General features: G+C 43.8%; 1 protein-coding gene across 8 annotated transcripts in view; it reads left to right on the top strand.

Annotated features, from left to right (window-relative positions):
- The window catches only part of LOC109912754 (tyrosine-protein kinase Fyn), a 274,256-nt gene that overhangs the window by 76,768 nt on the left and 171,494 nt on the right, over positions 1-25,994 (top strand). For 4 of the 8 annotated variants that reach the window (XM_048597148.1, XM_048597146.1, XM_048597140.1 and 1 more), the window contains exon 2: positions 20,276-20,334. The exons of 1 other annotated variant lie outside the window; for it this stretch is intronic. The gene's annotated coding sequence lies outside the window, so the exon portion shown is untranslated. Of the gene's footprint in view, positions 1-4,010; positions 4,279-10,908; positions 10,964-13,878; positions 13,948-20,275; positions 20,335-25,994 lie in introns of those variants that run through there. 3 more of the 8 variants (XM_048597141.1, XM_048597142.1, XM_048597143.1) reach the window with 3 other exon arrangements.

A 25,994-nucleotide genomic window follows, 5' to 3' on the forward strand; every position in this document is an offset into this window, starting at 1 on the left:
GATACATCGACATGTTTGTTTGCTTTGAATGTTCTTGCGGTATACCTTCGAATTTGTGATTTGTATAGTGAATCATGTTTTAAAGTGAATTGAATTTGTCACCTCAGCTTTTGTTTTACATGAGGCAGTTTTTCCATGCATGTTTTAACCTTGCCTCTGCTTCCGTTCTGTTGAATTTCCTTCTCTCAGTGACTTTTGCTTTGTTTTTAATCTCCCTTGATTCATTTACAAAGTTGGACAATATCCATAGTACCGTACAGAAGTGATTTGTCCCATTCCACTTGGTGTAGACTTTTTATTGCTTTATCTCGCTGCACTTTGAGAATTGCGCATTTGAAATTCTAGGTTTTATTCTTCCTCTGCTTCATTCAGCAATTTTCCCGACCCTTCCCCACTTTTGGAGTTGCATCTTCCATTATGTCTGGCCATTCTGTTAAACTGTGTCTGACTGCCTTGCATTCCCCCTCCTTCCCAATTGTCAGATCTCTTCAGTTTTTATTGTCAGCCACAGATTCTGAAATTGGATAGCTGATGCCCATGTAAAAGTGGCGAATCATATTGAGAACAAAAGTGGGCCCAGAGCGATTCACCCTCTTGATTTCTGTCAATGCCCTGGTCTTCTTTTACTCTGTCATGGCCAGACAGCGCCATCACCATCCCTGGATATGTCCTGTCCCACTGGCAGACAGACCCAGCAGAGGGGGTGGCACAGCGGTACACAGTTGGGAGGGAGTTGCTCTGGGAGTCCTCAACATTGACTCCAGACACCATGAAGTCTTATGGCATCCATTCAAACATAGGCAAGGAAACCTCTGGCTGATTACCACATATTGTCCTCGCTCAGCTGATGAATCAGTACTCCTCCATGTTGAGCAACACTTCGAGGAAGCATTGAGGATGGCAAGGGCATAAAATGTACTCTGGGTGGGGAACTTCAATGTCCACTCAGCAGCAGTGTTACTGATTGAGCTGGTCGAGTCCTAAAGGACATAGCTGCTGGACTGGGTCTGTGGCAGGTGGTGAGGGAACCAACAAAATGGAAAAACATACTTGATCTCATCCTTACTAATCTGCCAGCTGCAGTCATATGTGTCCATGACAGTATTGGTAAGAGTGACCATCGCACAGTCCTTGTGGAGACAAAGTCCTGCCTTCACATTGAGAACAACCTCCATCGTGTTATGTGGCACTGTCACTGTGATAAATGGGACAGACTTTGCACAGATCTAGCAACTCAAGACTGGGTATCCATGAGGCACTCTAACATAATCTGTAACCTCATGGCCTGGAATATCGCCCACTTAATCAATGGAGAATGTGGGAGGGTTTGCCAGGATCAGCATCAGGCATACCTAAAAAAAAATTGTCAACCTGATGAAGCCACCAAACAGGATTACTTGCACGCCAAACAGTGAAAGCAGCAAGTGATAGACAGAGCTAAGTGATCCCACAACCAACGGTTCAGATCTAAGCTGTGCAGTCCTGCCACATCCAGTCGTGAATGGTGGTGGACAATTAAACATCTCACTGGAGGAGGAGGCTCCACAAATATCCCCATCCTCAATGATGGAAGAGCCCAGCACATCAGTGCAAAACACAAGGCTGAAGCATTCACAGCAATCTTCAGCCAGAAGTGCCGAATGGATGATCCATCTCGGCCTCCTCCAGTGGTTCCCACTGTTACAGTTTTCAGCCAATTCAGTTCAGTCCATGAGATATCAAGAAATGGTTGAAGGCACTGGATACTGCAAAGTCTGTGGGCCTTGACAGCATTCTAGCAATAGTACTGAAGACTTTGTGCTCCAGAACTTTCCAACGCCCCCCAACTACGCACCCCCCCCCCTCCCCGGCCAAACTTTTCCAGTACAGTTACAACACTGCTATCTACCCGACAATGTAGAAAATTGCCCAAATTACATAAAAAGCAGGACAAATCCAACACAGCCAATTACCGCCCCATCAGTCTATTCTCGATCATCAATAAAGTGGTGGAAGGTGTCATCAACAGTGCTATCAAGCAGCACCTGCTCAGAAATAACCTGCTCAGTGATGCCCAGTTTGGGTTCTGCCAGGGCCACGCAGCTCCTGATCTCATTACAGCCTTGGTTCAAACATGGACAAAAGAGACGAATTCCAGAGGTGAGGTGAGAGTGACAGCCCTTGATATCAAGGCTGCATTCGACTGAGTGTGGCATCAAGGAGCCCTAGCAAAACTGGAATCAATGTGTATCAGGGGGAAAACTCTCCTCTGGTTGGAGTCATGCCTGACACATAGGAAAATGGTCGTGGTTGTTAAAGGTCAGTCATCTTAGCTCCAGGACATCTCTGCAGGATTTCCTCAGGGTAGTGTCCTCGGCCCAACCATTTTGAGCTGCTTCATCCATGACCTTCCATCCATCATAAAATCAGAAGTGGGGATGTTCGCTGATGATTGCACAATGTTCAGCACCATTTGCAACTCCTCAAATACTGAAATAGCCCACATTCAAATGCAACAAGATACAAGATCTGGACAATATCCAGGCTTGGGCTGACAAGAAGCGGAGTGGATATGAAACATTCAAGAAGTGGAGCGACCTCCTCCCCCCGCCCCCCCCCCCACCCCCCAACCTCCCCAGTGAATAGAACAAATCTAAGTCTGAGTGAGCTTTGTTCAACAAACATCCAATAGAATCCCATTGGAGAATTGATGTTTGTTCTTCCTTGTTTTCTGTAAAAGTTGGGAATGTTGTCTGGAGCCAGGAGCTGAGCTGCAACGTGTTATAGACCTCTTGCTCCAGAACAAACACCCTGATGAGTCAGTCGAGAAAGATTCTATGATTTGGCAGAGGTTTAGAGTCAGAGCCATACAGCATGCAATCAGACCCTTCAGTCCAACTGACCAAGTTTCCAAGCTAAACGAGTTCCATTTTCCTGTGTTTGGCCCGTTTTCCTCTAAATCTTTCCTATTCATGTACCCGACCAAATGTTTTTTAAGTATTGTAACAGGGGGAAGTAATGGCCTAATGGTATTATCACTGGACTGTTAATCCAGAGACCCAGACAATGTTCTGGGGACCTGGGTTCAAATCCTGCCATGGCAGATGGTGGAATTTGAATTCGATAAAAATATCTGGAATTAAGAATCTAATGATGACCATGAACCGATTGTCAATTGTTGGGAAAAACCCATCTGGTTCACTAATGTCCTTAAGGGAAAGAAACAGCCATCCTTACCTGGTCTGGCCTACATGTGACTCCAGACCCACAGCAATGTGGTTGACTCTTAATTGCCTTCTGGGCAATAAATGCTGGCCTAGCCAGCGATGCCCTCATTCCCCTGAATGATTAAAGAATCTGCATTTACCACTGCCTCTGGCAGTTCATTCCACACATGAGCTACCCTCTGTGTGAAGAAGTTACCCCTTCTAAATCTTTCTCCTCTCACCTTAAAAGTGTGCCCTCCAGTTTTGAACATCCCTAGCCAAAGGGAAAGACATTTGCTATTCACCTTATCTATGACCATCATGATTTTGTAAACCTGTTTGTTTTCAGGTTTATCATTTCGTTGGCTGGTCATAATTATTCAGTGTGGAAATCAATGGGATCAGACACAAGTTATTGGCCTGACAGAATGTGAGTGGAATCATTACTTAGAGAGCTTTTATTGCGAATATACTGTGAAGTTGATTTATGGGAATCTTTGCCGTGATCTGGTTTTACTGGTCTAGTATAATTGCATCAAAGCCTGACTTGTGATAACTGTATTTCATGTAGAGTTTGCATCGCTATCTGTTCATCTTGAAAATAGTTATCAAAATAATGTAGTTGTTCATCAAATCATGTAGCACAGGAAGAGGCCTTGCAGCTTACACTGCCTGTACTAGCTCATTGAAAGAGCTGTCTGATTATACCCACTCAGCTGCTCCTTCCCCTCCCTACCACCACAATCCCCGCCCCCGTCCCCGTCCCCCAGCAGCCCGATAAATATCCGTTTCTCTGATATCTATCCAGCTTGCTTTTGAAAGCTGCTGCTGAGTCTGTTAATTGAGACAACGCATTCCAGATAATCGCAACGGACTGTGTTTTTGTTTAAAAGCCGATGACTGGATGTTTGAAATTGGGGGCATTATGACTTGGATTCTTCAGCGAAACTGTCTTCCTCAGAAAGACTAAGCCTCAATCTACATTCTACTTCAACATTTACAAACAGTGCAGACTAGCAATTTGTGGGAAATTTTCACAACACGAGCACGGATCTCTTGATGGCGTCAGTTCCTTTTTACGGTGGAGAGATTGGTACGCGTGTGTTTTCGGGCCTGTCAATATCAGCATTTTGCCTGGTTGCATTCTGTGAAGTTCATGGGCTAGAAATTGCTGAAGTAAGGCATCTCACTGCAAGTGCTGGTCATGCTTTTCTTTCAAATCCTCTTCCTTCGGGCTATGTTATTATTAGGCAGAAAATGATGCAGCTTCTGAGTGAGGGTGAGATTGTGGACCGTTGCACTGGGTCTGCCAGTTCTCAGCACACTGGGTTAACGAATAGTACTGCTGGGCATGGTGATCAGCTTTACAAAGACTACTCCTTCTCCCATTTTAACAGGCAAATTCCAGGCTTCCTCCAAGAGTCGTCCCTGCTTCTGTAATTTCCTGTTCATTACATTATCCTTTATTATCGCTGTAACCTCAGTTACTGTAGCTCTCAAAGTTGAAATGGATGTTGGGAACAAACTCACTTTGACCAAAGCAACAGCATCTGCTAAATTGGATTAGGCTCCTCTTGTTGGATTGCATGCTGGAGACAAAGTGACCTGAGGGGGATGCTTAAAGACTCTATCGAGTCCTAAACAACTAACACAAATTCAACCATTTTTAGAACCAGCTTCCTCAATACTATCATTGAATCCAATACTGTCGCCAATACACACAGAGAATACTCGACTGTCATTGCTAACAATGTTCTTATTTCAAGATTCTCCCCCTTGCATCGCAAACATAAATTGGGATACATGCATAGAACTCTTAGATACTAGGCAAGTAATGAACAGTCTGGATTCCCTTCCCAGAGGCCAATGCAACAAATCCTCTCCCAGAAAGCTCACAATGTGCCCAAGCGCACCATGGGATTTGTTAATGCAATTGCAACTTTGTTATATCAGGCTGACAATTGTATCATGTACTGCTAATGTTCCCTGGTCCAAAATAAATGGGTACATCCCTTTTAATGCTATTGTCATTCCAGAGCTCCTTTCATTATCTCTAGATCGCTGAACTGATGTGAAAACATCAGAGAACCAGGAAAGTCAATGTTTTGGCCCAAAACATTGGTTTTGACTTGCTGTGTTTGTCCAGCTCTACGTATCTTGACTCTGGCTTCCAGCATCTGCAATCTTTACTGTCTCCCGATGTGAAAGCACCCTGATATAATGAGTACCTCAATATGTTGATGTCAACTTGGTCTGTAGATGGACTGAGGATAAAAGAGGGCTGATACTGCGCTTCTTCAGAATTGAGGGGACAGCAGAGTGTTGCATTGGTGGTTTAAATTCTTTGTGGTTGATTTAAGTCATCCAATCCCTGAACCAGGTACACTCATAACAAGGTGTTGATGAATAAGCAACAGATTTGGCTCAGAGATGAAGCCTGATGGCCTGGTTCTGTTGCTCATGACTGGGGTGATCCTGTCTCTGCTTTGGGACAAGCTGTTGTCCAAAGTTTGTGAATTGCTGTACCCTGACTGGAAACTGGTTCAGCTCCACCAGTATCCCTGTGCATATGGTGGGGTGGGAGTGTTCCTAAATCATGGATCAGTCAACCTATACCTAAACATTTTACATAACAATGCTGCCATGCCTCTGGGGTGTGGGCTCCATGTAAGGCAAACAAGATTAATGTTAGTGTTTATGGGCAGATGTTGAGTTAGGCAGTAGAAGATTTCCAGAGATTTATGAAGGTTGTATTATAAATCTATAGTTTAGCACAAACACCAGCTTCCATCTTACCCCTTTGGAGCCTTTCCCTGTCCAGAAGCCAACAGCTCAATGCCAAGGAACCCAGTTCTTATTCTGAGGTAGTTTTGAATGAACCTGTTCAGAGGTGTTATTACACATCTCTGAATCAGGTGGGACTTGAACCTGAGCATCTTGGCTCAGAGGTGGGGACACTACCACTGTGCTGCAAGAGGCCCCAGAGCTACAATGGCATTGTGTGGCAGGAGCAGGCAGATAGAGGACCATTGTTTTTCAGATGTTTCACCTAAAACCCATTCTTCATTATTCTCCATGGGTGCATTGCTGATGGTTTGGAGCTCAGTGCCTGGAGGTGTGCACAGACATGCATCGTCTGCACCCTGCAACTTGTGGATACATGTTGGGGTGGCGGTGATTCAGTACTGGAAGTGCCACAGGTCAAATAGTTTACTCCTCATCCAGTCACTTCATGGGTATGGGGTGGAATGATGCCACTCAGAAGATGGAGAAGAACATGGATACGATGACACAGACTTGCTCAACCCCACTTTACACATATGTATTGGCTCTGAGGGGAATCCATTCATCAAGGTCAAAGGTCATGCAGCAGATAGAGGTGAATTCAGGCAATTGAGGAGGAAGCTCTATCAAACCTCCCAGTTGACAGACTGCAGACCTTTGTCCGGTCAAAACAGGCCATGTGCCAAGGTTCTTTGACCTCATTCGTTGTCTCTAGGGTTGGCCTAAACATTGATGATTGTGGTGCACTGTTTCTGGGTTAGAATGAGCTGAAGGATCATGAGGGACCTCACTGAAACAGTCACCTCGTTGTGTGTGTTTTTTTAAGGCAAAGCCTATGCACACAGCTTTAGTTCTCCTGAGGAACTTTTCCACCTTGTTCCTTTCGCTGCCCTTTTCCTGTCCACCGTGTCTCACTCAGAGCAGTGATATCACCAGAACGAGTGGACAGTGATAATGGTGTGTCATTCACGCCCTTCACTGCTGGCATTATCCAGGTGCACCCCGATGTTTGAGGTCCCAAACATAATTTTGAGAGAATTGAAGAAGCCTGTGAAAGAGTTTTTTTTTAATGAGGGAGTTGGGGGGGCATTGCCATGGCACACCATCTACCCTACGGTCCTGGGGAAACAAGACCTTTGTCCAGCAATAGGGATTGCCCCCCTGTTAGTCCCCATCCATTCCAAAATTAATCCTCTCTTGGGCAAATGCAGGTCAATTTAAATAAAGCCAGCGCAGATTAGTTAAGGGAGAATTGTGTTCAACCCACTTGCTGGAGTGTACTGCTGTTATTGCGATCTACAAGAAGGAATTTTGATGTAGAGTCACCCAGCCAGCTTTTGAGCAAGGTTGGAGCTCATGAAAATAAAAGGGGCAGTCGTAACATGGATAAGAAATTGACCAGCTGAGTGACGGGAAACATTCATGGATAATGGTTATTTTTGTGGGACTGGAGGAAGGTTTTATAGTGGAGCTTCCCAGGGCTCAGTATTGGGACCACTGCTATTCTTGATATATTAATGACCGCAACCTTGGTGTACATAATTAAATATTTGTAAATGATGTGAGGCTTAAATGTTGTGAACTGTAAGTAAGATAGAATCAAACATGAAAGGTGGAATGGTGGCTAAGCAACAGATGAAACTTAATGCAGCAATGGGTAAATTGATTTATTTCAGCAGGGAGAACTGGAGTGAACCTAAAATAAAGGGCACAAGAGGTGCAGGAAAAAATGGATGAGTGCATAAACCTTAAAAGATGTTTGAGAGCGTGAGATGCAGCATATAGTATTGCACACTGTTTCAATAGGGGCATGGAGTACAAAAGCAAGGATGTTACATTAAATAAAACAAAGAACTGCAGATGCTGGAAACCCGAAACAAAGACAGAAATTGCTGGAGAAACTCAGCAGGTCTGGCAGCATCTGTGGCAAGTTAACTTTTCGAGTCCAGTGACCCTTCATCACAATGGATGTTATGTTAAACGTGTTCAGGCCACTCGTTTACCCTCAGCTGGAGTGTTGCGTCAAGCTGTGGGAATTGCCCTGAGGGACGATGTGAAGGCAACAGAGAGTGTGCAGAAAAGGTTCATGAGAGTGGTTCCAGGGATGAGAAACTTTGGTGATGTAGAAAATTTGAAGAGGTTGGGTACATTTCACATTTGTCTTGGGATGTGGAAATAGCTGACAAGGCCAGTATTTATTGCTGTCTCCCTTGTTGCGGTTGAGTAGATGATGGTGAGTTGCATTGTTGAACTGCTGCAGTGTGCAGGGTGTAGGCACACTGGCAGCACCACACTTGTCCTGCTGGATAATAGAGGTAATGGAGTTAGAAGGGCTTCTGTTGGCAGGAGACTTCATGAGTTGCTGCAGTGACTGTTTTAAATGGTACACACTGCTGCCACTGTGCATTCAGCACCAATGCAATTAACGTTAGAGGTGGTAGATGGGTGACCACTCAAGCGGGCTGCTTTGTCCTGGATGGTGTTAAGCTTCTTGAGTGTTGTTGGGGCTGCACTCATCCAGGCAAGTGGGGAGTATTCCATCACACTCCTGACTTGTGCCTTGTAGATGGTGGAGAGGCTTTTGGGATTCACCGAGGGAGTTACTCTGTGCAGAATTCCCAGATTTTGATTTGCTCTTTTAGAGACAGTATTTATAGGGGTAGTTCAGTTAGTTTTATGGTAACCCCCCCAGATTGTTAGAAGATCATAGATCATAGAATCCCTACAGTGTGGAAACAGGCCTTGCAGCCCAACAAGTCCACACCAACCCTCAGACAATCCCACCCAGACCTATTTCCCCTATAACTCACCTAATCTACACATCTCTGAACACTTCGGGCAATTTAGCATGGCCAATCCACCTAGCCTGCACATCTTTGAACTGTGGGAGGAAACCAGAGCAAACCCACGCAGACACGGGGAGAACATGCAAACTCCACACAGACACTCACCTAAGGGTGGAATCAAACCCAGGTTCCTGGCACTGTGAGGCAGCAGTGCTAACCACTGAGCCACTGTGCCGCCCATTAAGTTAGTTGTGGGAGATTGTGATAGTAGTTGCATTGACCATTAAGAGGCAATGGTTACATTCTCTCTCATTGGAAATGATCATTGCCAGGCACTCGTATGGTGCAAATCTTGTCAGTTACCAGCCCAAGCCAGGATGTTGTCTAGGCCTTGCTGCATTGATATGGACCGCTTCAGTTCTGGGAAACAGGGAATGGTGCTGAGCACTGTTCAGTGGCCGAAACGTCAGCCTTCCTGCTCCTCTGATGCTGCTTGGCCTGCTGTGTTCATCCAGCTCTACACCTTGTTATCTCAGATTCTCCAGCATCTGCAGTTCCTACTACCACTGTTCAGTCATCAGTGAGTATCCCTAGTCTGATCCCACGCTGGAGAACATTGGACCTTGGACACTACCTCGGGGAAATCCTGTTGTGATATCCTGGGACTAAAACGACACATCTCCGACAATCGCAACCATCTTACTTTGTGCTAGGTATGGGTGGGTGTCTCCCTCACCTCCATTTCCTATTGACTACAGTTTGGCTAGGGCTCCTTGACATAACATTCTGTCAAATGAGGTCTTGATGTTAAGGGCAGTCACTCTCACCTTACCTCAACTCAAGCTCACTTGTTTATTTTGGTACTTAGCTGAAAGCTGTAATGAGGATGACAGACAGTGACCTTGTTGGAACCCGAACTGAGGATCACCGAGCAGATTGGTACGTAGTAAGTGCTGCTTGGTATCACTGTTGAAGACACCTTATGTCAGTTTAAGACTGAGTGTCGACTGATGGGGTGGTAATTGGCTAGATTCCTGCATTTTGTATACAGGATATTCCTAAGCAATTTTCCACACTGCTGGGTAGATGCCAGTGTTGTATCTGTACTGGAACAGCTTGGCTGTGAGGTGCGGGGGTGGGGGGGAGCGGGGGCGGGGGCGGGGGGGATGGTGTTGAAGTAAGGCCTCAGTACTGTTGTCTGGGCCCATAGCCTTTTCAGAATTCAGTGCCTTCAGGTATTTCTTGAAACCAAATGAAATGAAATGAGTTATGAATAGAAGGCTGAGGATAGAGGTATTTAAATTCATGAGGAATGTAGACAGGGAGAAACTGTTTCCATTATTGATAGTGTCAATAACCAGAGGGCACAGAATTGATGCAAATGGGGAAAGAAGCAGCTGTGGTATGAAGGACAGTTTTTTGTTTCATTCAGTCTGTATATCGAACTGGAATTAACTGCCTGACAGCATGGTGGAGTCAAGCTCAATTGAGTTTTTCAAAAGAGAATCAGAGCAAAGGTTTGCAGAGGCACAGGGAAGAGGGCAGTGGCAAATTGTTCCTTCAGAGGGCCAGTACAGACTTGATGAGCTGAATGGCCGCCATCTGCCTCTTTGTCCTATGGAGACCTGAGCTAGTGGGGAGAGACAGTAAATGACTTGGATTAATATTTTAACAAGCTTTCACACTCACTCACTCGGCCTATCGTGCAATTTGAGATGCACAGTGATTTTTTAATGAAGCTTCTTTGTGCCAAGCTCTGACCATGATGCTCTCCAGCTACAGTAAGAGTGAGAGCAGTTGACTGAACCTTCTGTTTTCAGTTCCCTGCCGCGTTACCATCCAGCCTCACAATGCGAGTGCTTCAGCTCGATGCCAATCATTGTCCGAGGCCATGAGAACACTGAGAATTCAGAGGGCGTTTCAGGCATACAACAGAATTCCAATCTCCTGTTTGCAACGTAGCAATTTAATACACTCGGTGCTCGGTCATCGGGGCAACTAATCATCTTATTCCAAATCAGTTTTCTGCAAATTTTTTTTATTTTGCCATCTGCATCACTGAAAGAAATTGCATCGTTATTGGAAATGGCAAAGTATTTGCTAATTTGCAACATGTTCCATTGCACAATAGAGGCATATATCTGGCTGAAGAATCGATGTGTAAAAATAACTCCTCAATGAGACAGTGCATCATTAATAATTACATGGGTAAGTGTGAGTCTTTCTGATGGGTGTTTGGGAGCTATAAAATATAGAGTTCAATGCTGTTATGAAGGTTTATATGTACTTGTCACCACCTCATTAAACTTAATGTCATTGGATGAGCAGCACAATGGTGTACAGAGTGAAGCCAATTGTATGTCTGCATGCCAGAAACTACCATATACATATTAATTATTCCAAGTTAAAATGATGGCCTATAACTTTTGTAATATCTGGAAGTTAGTGATTTCTTGTACAGTTGAAGCTTCATGATAGCTTGTGGTGTCCTGCCTCACTCGCCACTGCCCTGCAACGTCAAGAACAAGATTGCTGTCCAAAGGGATAGAGTTCAAGCCGATGGAAAAATGTGCTGCGCCAGTGGGTTATGGCTGAACTGGTGAACAAGCTCTTGGCTTGATGCCCCATTGAACCTTTAAATTGTGTTTCTTCCATCCGGGGTGTAAGGAATGTGCCTTTCTAACTCGCCCAGTGCGCCCTGCTAGGCTTTTATCATCCAAGCTGCCTGAATTGCTTGTATTTGGCTTCACGAACCTAAAAACCTGGTTGCCCCCAACCCCACCCCCCACCCCCTCCCCCCGTTAGACCTTGAGCGTACTAAATGTGGAGCTGCCGTGAAGGGACATGGAGAGGAAGCGTGAGCGAGAAAATGGAAAGACTTTGTACAGTGAGGAACTTTGCCCGTTTAGCTCAAGCACTTCTGACTAGGCAAATATCACTGAAAGGTTTACATCTCTTATCTATCCCTGGCCACCCTCAGGTTTGATACAATAGTGTTTCATGAGGCTGTTTCAGAAAGCAGGAAAGAGTCAGCCATGTTGGAGTGGGATGGCTGTCACCTCTGGGCTAGCTTAGGTAAGCAATGGCAGGTCTTCCTCAATAAAGTGTCAGGTGATGCTCTTTGGTCAGAAGAACATTGAAAGCCAACATATAAAATAGTGAGCAAAAACTTGAAGTGGGTGCAGGAGCAGAGGGACTTTAGTGTATGTGCACAGATCATTGAAGGTGGCAAACAGATAGAGGGAGCAGTGAATAAAACGTACAGTGTTCATGGCTTTATTAATAAGGGCATAGAGAACAATAGTTAAACTATAAAACACAGTGCTCTGAGGAAGGGTCACCGGACCCAACACGCTAACTCTGATTTTTTTCCTTCACAGTTGCTGCCAGACCTGCTGAGCTTTTCCAGCAACTTCTGTTTTTGTTCCTGATTTATAGCATCTGCAGTTTTTTCAGTTTTTTATTTGGCAAGGAGGTGGTGTTAAACTATAAAACACTTGTTAAACCTCAGCAGGAGTACTGTGTGCGGTCCTGAGCATCACATTATAGGAAAAAGTCAGAAGTCACAAGACACCAGGTTATAGTCCAACAGGTTTATCTGAAATCACACAAGCTTTCAGAGCCCCTTTGTCAGGCACAGTGAGAGAGCAGAGCACACAGCCCCAGAGTTTATAGACCATGAGGTCAAGGGCAGAGAGATCAAAAGACCATACTAGTGGTGTGAGTGGAGTGTCAGATGATAAGTCTCTGCAGGTGATCAGAAGTGTTAGACGGTGAATAAAGTGTCAACAGCTGAATAACCAGCGAAGGGATGACCTATAATCTGATTAAGTGAGGCAGAGAGATAATTACAAACAATCAAAAATAAGGTGGTGCTGGAGGCAAACTAAATGACTAGAATCGCATGCTGATTTCAAAATTGTACAAACTGATTAAGGTAGAGAGATCATAACAATTTATCAAGGTGATGGTGTCAAAACAGGACAGTAAGGAAGATTTTACAGATACAGAACAGTGTGGTGGGTCACCTATAGCGCGACATGAACCCAAGATCACAGTTAAGGCCATCTTCATGGGAACAGAACTTGGCTGTCAGTTTCTGCTCGGCGATTGTGCGTTTTTGTGTATCTCGAAGTCCGCCTTGGAGGGCGTTTACCTGAAGATTGGAGGCTGAATGCCCTTGATTGCTGAAGTGTTCCCCAGGACATCCCTGTCTGGCGACTGTTGTGCAGTGTTCATTCATCTGTTGTCGGAGCATCTGCATGGTCTCGCCAATACACCATGCCTCGGGGCATCCCTGCCTGCAGCGTATCAGATAGATAGCATTGGCTGAGACACACGAGTATCTGCCATGTACATGAAGACGGCCTCAACCGTGATCTTGGGTTCATGTCCCACCGGCCTACTCCTGGCCCATATCCCTCCAAACCTTTCCTATTCATGTATTTATCCAAGAATCTTTTAAACTTTGTAATTGTACCCGCATCCACCACTTCCTTAGGAAGTTCATTCCACATATGAACCACCTCTGTAAAAAATTTACCCCTCATGTCTTTTTTAAATCTCTCTCCTCTCATCTTAAAAATACCCCCCGTCCTAGGGAAAAGACACCTACCATTAACCCTATCTATATCACTCATGATTTTATAAATGTCTGTTAGGTCACCTCTCAACCTCCCATGCTCCAGTGAAAAAAGCCCCAGCCTATCCAGTTTCTCCTTATAACTCAAACCCTCCAGCCCTGGTAACATCCTGGTTAATCTCTTCTGAACCTTTTCTAGCTTGATAATATTCTTCCTATAAAAAGGTGACCAGAACTGAACATGGTACTCCAGAAGAGGTCTCACCAATGCCCTGTACAACTTTAACATGACTTCCCAGCTCCTGTACTCCGAGAAAAATCGAAACATCCCGGGTGTTCAGAATAAAAACCAAAAGAACTGTGGATGCTGTTAATCAGAAACAAAAAACAGAAGTTGCTGGAAAAGCTCAGTAGGTCTGGCAGCATCTGTGTGGAGAAGTCAGAGATAACATTTCAGGTCCAGTGACCCTTCCTCAGAACTGATGCTGCCAGACCTGCTGAGCTTTTCCAGTAACTTCTGTTTTTGTTTCTAAACTCAAAGGACTGAACAATGAAGGCAAGCATGCTAAACAAGATAGTTGAAGATATTCAAGGAGATGAGAGGAATAAGGTTGGTAAAAGTATATTTACCTTTAACAGATAAAAGCAAAATGGATCCAGTATTTTCATTCTGGTTATTAGGAAATGTGTTAAGATAGGGGATGTATTAACTAGAAGCTGCAACTTATCACACTTATTTATCTTGTAAGGCATTTTGTAGTTAATGGTTGGTTTGGATCAGAATTGGAACAAACTGGGTCAATAGATTGGCTTTCCTGGGGTGGTTGAAGTTAAGGGAAAATGTGCCGAGATGGAGTAGTTTGCGTCAAATGAGGAACCAATTTTGTGAAGGACAACACCTCAAGAAGCTTGACATCATCCAGGACAAAGCAGCCCACTTGACTGGCATCACATCCACTCCCTCCACCATTAATGTTCAGTAGCAGCAGTGCATACCACCTACAAGATGCACACCACAGAAATTCACCAAAGATTTTTAGACACCACTTTCCAAACGCATGGCTACTTCCATTTAGAAAGACAAGGGCAGCAGTTAGATGGGAAGACCACAGACGTTCCCCTCCAAACCACACCCCATCCTGACTTGGAAATATATCATCACTCCTTCAGTGTCGCTAGGTCAAAATCCTGGAATTCCCTCTCCAAATGCGATGCGGGTCTACCTACATCACATGGACTGGAGTGGTTCAAGAAGGCAGCTCGCCACGACCTTCTCAATTCAATGAGCAGAGAGTTGGTTGCTGCTGTCTGCATATTTAGAAGCTGGAACAAATTAATATAGGACCCTTTTTTTAATCCTCAATCTGAAAGATGATCTTGATTTCGCGAGTTTTATGCAGAAATTGGCCTCCATTTCAAAGGAAAGCAAGGTTCCAGCCAGGCAGCTATTAAATATACCTTCATTATTTATTTGTTTTCTACTTGGTGACATTGAGACGAGACACCACAAGAGGAAGCACAACAATTTCGCGCTTAAAGATGAGCTTTTAATTTCTTTTTCATATGGAGCCTTAAAATTTCAAACACTTTTGTTCTCGAGAGACCTTAATAAGGTAGCAAGCCAAAACCTTTCTTGCTGACAATCTGCCTTTCTCTCCATACAGATGAGATAAAAGAAAATTTGGTATAAAATTTAGAGTACTAAAATCGGCTGTTTCTGTAAGGAAGTGACTACCGAGTTTAGTAGAATGAGATGAGGGTAAGGAACATCTCTGCCAACTTTGGGAAAACCTCATTTGATTTCCAATAATATCGGCATGCAGTCAAAATGGAGACATTTACATGAACCTCTGTATATTAAGAGGAGAATCAGCTGTGGGTGGTCCATATGAGGCACTGTCGAGAAATCTTGCAAATATGTATGCCACACTTTGAGCTGTTGGAGTAAGTTCGCTTATTACCTGGGTTGTACAGAGAAGGGCATCATAGTTGTAGAGAGCTAAATCAGACTACAGTAGTCATAAATGTCCAAGAGTTGTGCTTCGTGCTAGAATAAATGAAGGATGACAAACATTTGATGTGTAAATAGACTGGGAATGTATTGCACTGACCAACACCAGCAGCAAACTATCAGCGCGGAAGCTGAGATAGTGACTGAGCACCCCAAATCGGGGACCTAAAATATCACAAAGAACTGTAGATGCTGGAAATCTGACAAAAACAGGGCAGAAATTGCTGGAGAAACTCAGCAGGTCTGGCAGCATCTGTGGAGAGAGAAAAACAGAGTTCACGTTTCGGATCCAATGACACTTCTTCACAACCGAAAACCTTACCTCTGCTTTCTCTCCACGGAGGCTTCCAAACCTGCTGAGTTTCTCCAGCAGTTACTTTGGGGTTTTTTTTGTGCCAAATCAGGGACTGCATTGGAAAAGTTTTATGTTTTTTAAAAAAAGTAAAGAAATGGACAAATACAAGAAAATGTGCAAATCTTAAGGAACTGGTTTTGCCTGTTGCTATTTACCACAAAAACCAGAAAGTACGAAAGTACTGCTCAGTGCTGACAGGAAATGAAAATCCTCATGCTGCTGTCACTATTCTTTCTCAAATACCCGAAAATACAGTGCCTTTGCAGGTAACCTTCAAACCCAGTACAATCCACAAAGCAAGGAAGTGCTACAGTACATTTATTTCTCATCTGACGTCTCCAGACTTGGCAGCGGTGATCATCCTGACTTCAGTTTAACTGCTTGCTTCATTACAGACTGTGGCAACCAATGATTGCCTGAGCCGCTATGCTACAAGGTGACAGCTGGTATCAACTGCAAGAGTGAAACCAGACACCTTCTACTGCTGCAGCACCACTGCACTCATTAATCGTCGGTGCAAATGTTGTTGTGCATCCAGGGCATGCTGCACATCAGCAGTCAGACCTCTGTACTTGCAGCCTCGGCTGAAACAGACGCCAAACAGAAAGCAATGAATTAAACAAGCAAAGCTATCTGGTTTAATAAGGGTACGTTGATAGGATGAGGTGTGGTGTGGGACGAGGCCCATGCGGAGTTTAAGCAACAACATATAACAGTTGGGCCCAAATGGCCTGTTACTGTTTAATAGCAGGACAGCAGGAAATTGTGCAATCAATTTTGTTGCGTCTCGAAACATTTAAGGCTCCTCAGTTTTGCTCTTGCAACTTTAGAATTGCTGGGCGGCCGCGACGTTGTGCAGTTTGGGAGGAATCGGGTCTAAAATGCAAACACAAAATACCAGAAATATTCAGTGAATCAGGCAGCATCTGTGGGGCGAGAGAGGGGGAGAAACAGGGTTAGTCCCTTAGGTGGGTGATGACTTTTTCAGTACCTTTCCTCAGATGCTCAAACTTGGGGAGGTGGGGGAGACATAGTTTGAAAATATGGAATCTACCATTTAAGATGGAGATGAGGAGGAAATCTCTTTTGGCAGACAGTTGATAGTCATTGAAATTTTGTTCTCCAGTGTGTGTGCAACGGAGGCTGGTTCAGTCAATATGTTTTGAGTTGGACTGAATTTTGATTGCCTGGAATTGTCTAGACATTCAGGTCAAATTCAGATCAGCCAAGATCGAAGGTCTGTTGACCTAACCCTGCTTCCATTTCTTTTATGTCGTTAGGAAACAACGTTTTTTGAGCGACATTATGAGAGCAGTTTGAAGTGTGGCATTTGAGGAGCACAACATTCTTAGTTCGAACAGGTGCATGTGGTTTGGGTTCTGCCAGAGCCTGAAGGTTATCATTGCCTCATGTCTGGGTCTGTTGACAACTGATTGAAGGAGATAAATTGACTGATCGGTCACAGCCCTTTTATTGCTGTGTTATATAAGAGCCCCTGCAGAGGGCTGTCAAGACTGGACCTCTGAGTGTTTTCAAGACTGAGAGGTACAGATTTTTAACCAGTAATGGAGTCCAACGTTATGGGGGAAAGGCAGGAAAGTGGAGTTGAGGATTACCAGATCAGCCACGATCTCATTGAATGGTGGAGCAGTCTTGATGGGCTCAATGGCCTGCTTCTGCTTGTACATTTTATGCACCAGAATGGCGTTCGTGTGGCCTAATAGAAAAGGCTTCTGGCCAAGATGATAGAAGGAAACAGTGTGGCCTTTTTCTGCCTGGCGAAATTTCTGCATCCACGCTCCTAGTTCCCAGCTACAACTTTGCTTCTTGGTATGGTGAATTATAGTGTTATAATCGAACAAAGGTGAGAAAATGTGATGCTAGTAGCCAGTTCCTGATTCCTGAGGCTAGGTTGCAGCTTTATAATACATTACAGATGTCACAAAATCCAAGCGCAGCTACTATGCAATAAATCTTACCAATATAATTTTCGAATATTGAGCAACATAAGCACCTTTTATGTGACCATCATTAGGCATCAAGAAGACGGACACCCGTGACAAATGCTGCAGGCTCGGGGCTTTTATTTCTCAAAATATTCTACAGCATTTTTAAAAAAAATCCCATTAGCAAAAGTGTAAAGTAGTAGCTGACAGAGAAGCTATTTTAAATTAAAGTCTGTTTTCGAGTGCTTGGACTAAGATCCTATGGGTCTTCCTTTTAACAAAATATGGCCTCTCATAAATTGCTGTCCAATAAATCATTCCAGTATTGCTTTCTTACACTGGAAATTGTCCTTGTTGAAACTTGCATGATTTTGTTCTAGGTTCTTGCACTTTTCTGTACGTCGTGTTTTCAAAAGTTGATTGTTTCTTTCCCTTTTAAAAAGACAGTCGTCAACAACCCTCCTTAATTTCAACTGTTTACCAGGGTTCCGTGTCCTCTGTAACCAAGCCACAGTATTACATATAGCAATGCTGAATTAGTCGATGAATGAGCCTCAAAATGAAATGCACTGCAGATATCCCATGGGGAATTTATTCTGCCTGCTGCACTTGGTGCAGTGGGAGCTTTATAGCTGATTGGGAGATGAGATGGGGGAAAATTCTCTAATTGCTTTTGCATGCAGTGTGTTTTATGGTGGTGTCTGTATTGCAACATTCCAGCTTTCTATCTTAATTGGAGAGAAATCTATAATTAGGCTGATGCTGTGGGACAGGTTTTTTTTCAGGCAATATTTTGTTGTCGTCTCTCTGTATCTTGAGCTTCGCTCGGTCATGTGTGTGTCGCCAATGTCTGACTTTACAGATTTGAGATCAGATCCAGTGAGAAGCATGACATTTTAGCCCTTGATTACACTCCCGTGAAAGGAAAGCTCTTTCTGCCAATATCTGACTTTGCATTTCCCAGCCTATTCTCAGGTATCCTGCCTATTTTGAGCAAATCCTTTTTTAGCGTGTGATCTGCTTGTACTTGGTGTTTAACTCACTGAAACAGCCTTTAATTTTCTTGCCTCGTCTCTTTTAACATTTGTACGGTTTCAGTCGAGAAATCTATTTCTTTTCAATTTCAAGCTCCCGGTGTTGGCTCCTCTTCCCACCAGTAAGCTTCTATCCTCACTCCTCTCTGTTAATGTAGAGATAAGTGGAACATTCTGCCATTTAGTGGAAATTAACTTGGCTTTGAAGAAAAGCAGTTGAAGAGATTGAAATGTTTTATAGATTCTGGTTTGGTGCCTAGACAGAGTGCAGATGGAAATAACCCAAAATGGGTCTTAAATAGACACATGTGGTGGGATGTGGGGATGGGCACCTCTCAAATTAGACTTTATTTTCTTTCCAATGACTCTTTTCTTGCCAGTTTCAAAGGAACGGCTTTCAAAATGTTGCTGTTGAAATCTTGGCTCCCAGTAGCATGATGGTTTAACAATGTGCAGAGTCCAAGTTGCATTTGTTAATTGCCCCATTTTTAATGTTAGCCAGGGCTGCCTGGAGAAAGTGTTCATTGCACAAAGGATTCCATGGGGAAGGAGGCACATTTAAATATGAGGAGAACGGTTGTTTGACTCTCCGTTCGAGTGTCCAGATGGCGTACAGCAGAGTTCTTGGGGCAGCGATCAGTAGGGTTCGATGCAAGGAGGGACTGTAACTAAATCTAAGGTTCAGCAAAATCCCAGCTGTGAGCAGTTGTCCCTGCCCTGTCCCTGAACCTGAAACTTGTGCTTCTCTAATGCAAGAGGGAAGAAGTTAATCGTTGTCTTTACTTTGTACTATTGTATGTTTGACTCCAGTTTAATAAGAGCTATGACTTTATTCCTGACTTAAGCGAAAACAAAGCAAAATCCAAAATCACGCATCTCAATTGCAGAAAATTTGTTGAATTGCTGAATCCCTGTCAGCCAACATAGATTTAGCGCAAGAAAGAAAGAAATTGGATTAATAGCACTCGTACATGCCACAGTCTGCCATCTCATAACATCAAGTTCACCTTTCAGTACGTGTTTGCCACCGTATGCTTTATTGGTATCATTTAGATGCAACAAGAAAGGACAAAATGCAAACGTATTTTGTTAAAAGAAAGAAACTGGCCACGCCTAGAAAGGGTGATGTTAAAGGACATTCCAGCCACTGTTTCTATTTAATGGTCTCTGCTATAAATAGGTAAAGAGAGTTGTGAATGTACACTTTCTTTTCTGAATGACTGACTGACTGATCCTGGCAGTGGGCCAGAGTGAGCTGACTGCTCAGCTGCAGCAGAGACCAGGAAGGATCCATTACTTTGTGCTTTATGCAAGTGAACGCTGCACAGGTTTCATGTTCATTTTTGGCAGTACCTGCTCTGTTTTGTGCTAAATTTGGTGAAAGCTCCAGGTCTCTATGTTGAATCCCCCATTGGTTGTATGCAGATAAGCTGAGGCAGGTTATTAGCACCTGTGTTTCGGCTTTCTTGCAATTGTGCCAACCGTGTCTTGAATTGATCATTACAAATGGTCTGATGTTTAAATTTTTAAAAATTCTTGTGCAATGTAATATTGCATTGGGATTTATGTAATCTGTTCTCCCTATCCTACAGGTTTTCAATCATACTTGTATGTGAAGCAATGTAAAATCCTGAATGGTGGAGATCATTTGGTAAGTGACAGACAGCCTGCTGTTGTGTTGCTGTATGACTGTGAATATTGATGTGACGGTTATACAGTTTTATTTTTCCCTAGTGTATAATGCGACTGCATTTCTTTTCATTGTCTTTTTTTGCCCTCTGCATATCCAGAGTAAGGGATGTTAATTTTGGTGAATGGAACAGATCTGTTGTTTCGGGCCCCTCAGTGAGCTCCTATGGAGTAGTCTTGGGTCTGGTGGAGCTATAGGATAGATCGCCTGTCCTCTTCCCCACCCCGAGCTAATGTGCTGGTCACCGTCTCAGGAGGGAACCTCCCACTTGCAGCAGTCTGTGATTTGGCACAGTATATCCTTCCAGCCTCTACAGATTGGAGATCTGGCTGAAGGGCTGGACACAGGCATGGCCGTAGTGCCATAGGGTCTTTGGAGCATTGGAGGAGTGACTGAGCTTGATTTAACACCTCATACAAAAGATGGCACCTCCAACAATGCAGCACTCACTCAGTGCTGGACCTAAATGTCAGCCTCGATTATATCGATGTTGGATCTATCACTATCTTTGTCAGCTGCCACTGATTTGTATTGGGCTTTTAATTTTACAGTGGAGTCCAGCATTGGTAATTACAATGGAATCCAGTGTTAGTCATGATCAGCATCATGGTATGCGCTAAATCTGAAAATGTAGGTCTGATGTGTTTGTGCCAGTGTATTTGTTTTGAATCAGCGTGATTGAAGCTGTGGTGATTTGGTGACACACAAGCCTCAATTTGTAGAACAGTCTTCATTGGGTGATACAGCTTCCCTCTGAACATTCTGCACTTTCTCCCCATGAAAAGTGGTCGGCAGATTTTGTGTAAAGACATAGGGACCAGAAGAACTGGGAACGTGAGTAAGTGATTCAGCCTGCTCTACCATTTAATACAAACATGGCTGATCTCATCTTGGCCTCGACTCCACTTTCCTGTCCGCTCTCCATAACCCTTCAACCCATTAATAATTTAAAATCTGTCTGTTTCCTCCTTAAACTTACTCAATGTCCCAGCCTCAATTGCGTTCTGGGGAAATGAATTCCACAGATTCACAATCCTTTGAGAGAGGTCATTCCTCCTCGTTTCTGTTGTAAATCTGCCACACCTTAGCCTAAAATGGGAAACTGTGACCGTTGGTAACCTTTTAACAATAAAGCTAATTTTTAAATTGTGTCAATTTGATGATCGTCATGAAATGTAAATTTTGCCAAGTTCCTGAAACTTGATACTGTGTTCGGAGCAAGAGTCCTGAACCCAAGGTATTTTGGTTGAAGTGAAAAGTGTAACTTGTTGCCTATATTGCCAGAGTCAGTAATCACATTTTCAAATCAACAGGACAACTAATTAAGTCTTCACTTAGTAACTCTCTGTCCTCCGAGTCAGAAATTTGTGGGATCCCAACTCAATTCACTGCAATGTCAGAAGCATGTTGTCTACAACACACAGTCTCCCTGGATCAAATGTTTTTGTGGTTCTCTTCTTCTGTTCACCTCAACTACCATCAACCAAATAGATTGATTAATTAGTATTCATCGCCAAAAAGAACAACATACCCGAGGATTAGGAGGTGTGTAGAAATCAGTAAAAGAGGACCAATACATTGATAGAGAAAACGAAGTGACAGGTCAAAGGTACAACAACAGATAGTAAATCCTTCAATCGATGTGAAAAGAAGAATGTGTTTGGCAAAAATTAATGTGGTTCCCTTGGAAATAGAGGGCAGGAGAAATTATAATGAGGAATAAGGGAATAACACACAGAAAACGGTATCTGTTTTCAAAGTAGAAGTCAGAAAAATCATTTCAAAGATCATGGGAAAACCAAAGGTCTGGTGAAGCCAATTATTTGTCAAGAAATGTTGTACTGTACAAGTGAATGTGACGAAGCTGACAAATCCAATGATAATGCACCTGTGCCCAGAGCTCTAGGGTTTAAAAGAGGTGATTATAGAGAAAGTAGATATGTTGGCTTTGATCTTCTAGAGTTGTTTGGATTTTAGAATGGTCTCCCACAATTGGAAGTTAACAAATGCAAATCCGCTTCTTAAGAAAGGAGGGAGAGAGAAAACTGGGAATAACAAGTCATTTAGCCAGACATCAATGGTAGGGAAAATGTTGGAATCTATTTATTAGGGATACAGTAATAGGGCATGGTGGATTGAGCAAAGTCAACAGTGATTTATGAAAGGGGGTTGATGGAAAAAATGTTGGGGGGATGTTTCCACAGCATAGAGAGTCTACAAATAGGGGAACATGGTGTCAGAATTAGAGAGCTGCTCATTTCATTGTCATCATAGAATCCCTACAGTGTGCAAGCAGGCCATTTGGCCCAACAAGTCTACACTGACACTCTGAAGGGCATCACACTTAGACCCATTCCCCACCCAATATTTCCCATGGCTAACACATCTAATCTACACATCCCTGGACATTGTGGGCAATTTAGCATGGCCAATCCGCCTAACTTGTGCATCTTTGGACTGTGGGAGGAAACCGGAGCACCCGGAGGAAACCCACGCAGACATGGGGAGAATGTGCAAACTCCACACAGACAGTTGCCGGAGGGTGGAATCAAACCCAGGTCCCTTGTGCTGTGAGGCAGCAGTGCTAACCACAGAGCCACCGTGCATTTAGTGCAGAGGAGAATTTTGGGAAGGTTGTGAATTTTTGAAATTGTCTCGACCAAAGGGATGTGGATATTCCATTGTCAAATATCATTAAGACAGAGAATGATAAGGCACCGAGGCGTGTATAGAGTTTTGATCTATGAGGAAGTGGAGAGTAGTGGGGTCAGTAAGATGGTGGGGGAATGAGCTGGTGGGGGGTATCTGGTGCAATTTCTTACGTTCCTACAATATAACATCTCTCAATTTGCAACAACACATTCAATTCCTGAAGCTACAACATCCTCCAATAAAATTAAATTGATTATCGGCAACCTAACTATCGCATGTTTATCTACAGCTTCTCCAGCACTCTCACTTAGTGGGAAAGACCAAACCTAAGTCATTCACCAGTGCATTCATTCAGTAAAACTACTAACTATTCATTTGCAACTTTGGCGAAATAATCCATAGCTTAAGCACAGCTGCCTTTCAGGATGTTGACTGGGGTTCAATTCCTGACCATCTGAGTTCAAGTGCCCATAATATGGACTATATAATGACAGTGTCCCAAATATCTGGGTTCAGGTCCTACCTGCACCAGAAATGTGCCATTACATTTTCAAATGGGTTGATTTGAAATGTGCCTTAATCTCTCTCTCTCCCTATCCATCAAACACACACTGCTGTGGGTCTGGAGTCAGCTGTAGGCCAGGCCAGGTAAGGATAGTTAAAGGACTCTACTGAATCAGATGGTTGTTTACAACAACTGTTGCCATTTCCATTCCAGATTTTATTGAATTCTGGATTTGTCATCCGCCATTGTGGGATTTAATCCCATATTCCCAGAGCCTGCATTACTAGTCCAGTACATTACCACTACTCCACCACCTTCCTCCCTTCACTAGTTATCTGTCTCATGTAAGAGAGTGTCATGAGGTTCTGTTTATTCAACTGGTTGACTTGACTTGGCACAAAAAACTTGGCACTGCATCACTCGTTTGTAGTGTGATCGGATCCACTTTGTTAGAGGTTGTATCATACCTTTTCCGTGCCTATAATGGCCAATTCTGTCCAATAAAATGTGGATTGCCGTCATTTGTTCTCTGAAAGGGGAAGCCATTGCTTCCTGCTTAGCAAGTGTGATTGGTTTGGACGTACTTAAACATAAATAGTAAAACAGACAATATCTCTCTGGAAACATACAACCAAGCTGAACGAAGAGAGTTAATTTGGTCCTGTTGATTTTGCCAAATATTTGATGCATGCATGAAATGGAAAATCCAATTTCTATTTTACATTTAAAATTTGTACTAAATGATGACTTTTGTGTCTCTCTTTTTTGTTCAGTATTGAGGCCATTTATAAATGCTGGTTTGAGTCCATTTCTCTTTTGCTTAGGGAATTGAATTGGCAATTTGCTACAAACTGGCAGATATCTGTAAGTAACTTGGCAGGATATTCGATCTCGGTATTTAATATTGCTTTCCCTGCCAGTTGCATGGGGATAATTTTTTAAAGAGTAGATTTGTGTGTTTATTTTTTGAATTGGAACTTAGGCTGAATCTTTACATTTTCCCACCCAAAAAATAGTCTGCACTGGACATTATTAAAATTTGAGTTATTACTCGTTCAGTCAGGAAAAAAGGATTTTGAAACATTGATTGGAAGTCAGCCATCAAAAAGACCACGTAAATAATCTTGCATGAGAAAATCAGATTAAAGGAACTGAATGTTTCTTCATTAGAGAGAGGATTGAGAAGCAGGATTCTGATATCATCTGGTCATCTACTTCAATAGGCAACATTGATTCAAACTCAACAGATATTAAGAGAGTAGTAAAATATGTTCCTTTTTGCAGAGAAGAGGATGTTTGCTGAATATGTGTATGTTGGTGACTAGGTTGAAGGTTACAGAGATATTAATACATATGGAGTAGGCTTGCTCCTGTACCAGGAGAATCACGGATTAGATTATTCAAGCTGCTGTGGTCTGAATAAAGAGACAACAAGGTGCAGGGCTGGATGAACACAGCAGGCCAAGCAGCATCATAGGAGCAGAGAGGCTGACGTTTCGGGCCTAGACCCTTCATCAGAAAACGGGGAGGGGAAGGGGGTTCTGAAATAAATAGGGAGAGAGTGGGAGGCGGATAGAAGATGGATAGAGGAGAGGATAGGTGGAGAGGAAACAAACAGGTCGAAGAGGCGGGGATGGGGCCAGTAAAGGTGAGTGTAGGTGGGGAGTTAGGAAGGGGATAGGTCAGTCCAGGGAGGACGGACAGGTCAAGGGGGCGGGATGAGGTTGGTCGGTAGGAGATGGAGGTGCGGCTTGAGGTGGGAGGAGGGGATAGGTGGGAGGAAGAACAGGTTAGGGAGGCAGGGACGAGCTGGACTGGTTTTGGGATGCGGTGGGGGGAGGAGAGATTTTGAAACTTGTGAAATCCACATTGATACCATTGGGCTGCAGGGTTCCCAAGCGGAATATGAGTTGCTGTTCCTGCAACCTTCGGGTGGCATCGTTGTGGCACTGCAGGAGGCCCAGGATGGACATGTCGTCTGAGGAATGGGAGGGGGAGTTGAAATGGTTCGCGACTGGGAGGTGCAGTTGTTTATTGCGAACCGAGCGTAGGTGTTCTGCAAAGCGGTCCCCGAGCCTCCGCTTGGTTTCCCCGATGTAGAGGAAGCCACACCGGGTACAGTGGATGCAGTATACCACATTAGCAGATGTGCAGGTGGACATCTGCTTGATGTGGAAAGTCTTCTTGGGGCCTGGGATGGGGGTGAGGGAGGAGGTATGGGGGCAGGTGTAGCACTTCCTGCGGTTGCAGGGAAAAGTGCCGGGTGTGGTGGAGCTGGAGGGGAGTGTGGAGCGGACAAGGGAGTCACGGAGAGAGTGGTCCCTCTGGAAAGCAGATAAGGGTGGGGAGGGAAAGATGTCTTTGGTGGTGGGGTCGGATTGCAGATGGCGGAAGTGTCGGAGGATGATGCGTTGGAAAAGTTTCAAAATCTCGCCTCCCCCCACCGCATCCCAAAACCAGTCCA

Source organism: Rhincodon typus, chromosome 5 (assembly GCF_021869965.1).
Source record: "Rhincodon typus isolate 14 chromosome 5, sRhiTyp1.1, whole genome shotgun sequence".
NCBI classification, from domain to species: Eukaryota; Metazoa; Chordata; class Chondrichthyes; order Orectolobiformes; family Rhincodontidae; genus Rhincodon; species Rhincodon typus.